Source organism: Anneissia japonica, unplaced genomic scaffold (genome assembly GCF_011630105.1).
Source record: "Anneissia japonica isolate Jap-2015-1 unplaced genomic scaffold, ASM1163010v1 scaffold19441_len6919_cov101, whole genome shotgun sequence".
Classification (NCBI taxonomy): domain Eukaryota; kingdom Metazoa; phylum Echinodermata; class Crinoidea; order Comatulida; family Comatulidae; genus Anneissia; species Anneissia japonica.
The window spans coordinates 1-1419 of NW_022734341.1; positions in this window are offsets into that span (position 1 = coordinate 1).

A 1419-nucleotide genomic window follows, 5' to 3' on the forward strand; every position below is an offset into this window, starting at 1 on the left:
TTTCAAAACAACACTTTTAAGGATTTGGTGATAGTTCCTGCATGAGAAATGCCAAAAAGCATCAACTTTGAAGGCTGATTTCTCAAATAATCGTTCTTTAAACGGTTGTATGCTTAAACTCCTGTAACTTCATAACGGAACGTCGGATTTAAATGATTCTTTTACCATTTTTTGGTTCTCATTTTTACTGTTTAACACTGTATGAATAATTAAAAATCGGTTTTTGCGACGAGTGATTGTAAGTGACTTACTTTGCTTGTTTTTGCCACATATGTACTTATCCCTTGTGATAAATACTTATTTATTGGTTTGTTCTGCCAGACAATGTTCAGCAAGGGGTGGTAATGTTCAACTGAGTGTAAACAAATCGTTTTTGAGGGAAATATAACTTTAACATCATGATTCTAAAATTACAAGTTGTAATCCAATCAGAAATATTGTTTCATAGCGTCTTCATATATAGAATTTGTGAGTTGTAATCCAATCAGAAATACGCTTTCATAGCATTATGATATACAGAATTTGTGTGTTGTAATCCATCAGAAATGTTCTTTTTATAGCTGTATGTTTATCAGTATATTTTAATAAATATATGTACATAACTGTTCCAAATAGTTGCTTCTGGTTGTTCTTATATGACTTGTTTAAATCTAGCATGCATTCTTCGCCTAAACAGGCAATTTCCTTTGTTGATTTCATTTTTATATATTGTATGTCGTATTTTATAAAGTAACAGTAAATGAATTATAAGTAAAATTATAGATAACTGCATATCTAAAAAAGGTATCTATATGCTGTCCCTATTTATTTGGAACTTGCAATGGTAGAACAAAATCTTTTAAAAAGTACATGATATTTACAATAGAAATTATCGAAGTGGCGACACCGTCAACTGTAACTCTACGATATTATAAAAGTTAATTCACAACAGTATAAGTCCACTTGAATTACTAAGAGTAAATAAATCGTATGTAAATGATATTGTATATATTATATTGTGTTCCCCAATCTTTCTTACTATTGAATTTGTATGTTGTATTGTTGTTGTTATTATTATTATTTTTATTATTATTATCATTATAATATTTTTTTTCTTTTTTCTTTCCCGTTTTTTTACTTTTATGACATAAATTGTTTAGCTTCATATTATCTGTATTTTAAGGTTTTAATTATTTAAATTTTCACTGGTTTTATATTGTATATATTATATTGTGTTCCCCCAATCTATTGCATTTGTATGTTGCATTGTTATTATTATTATTATTATTATTATTATTATTATTATTATTTATTACTTCTATGACCTTTACTTTTATGACATAAATTGTTTAGCCTCATTTTGTCTGTATTTAAAGTTTTTAACTATTTAAATGTTTATTGCTTTTATATTGTGATTCCCCCCCCCCCACATCTTTTTAC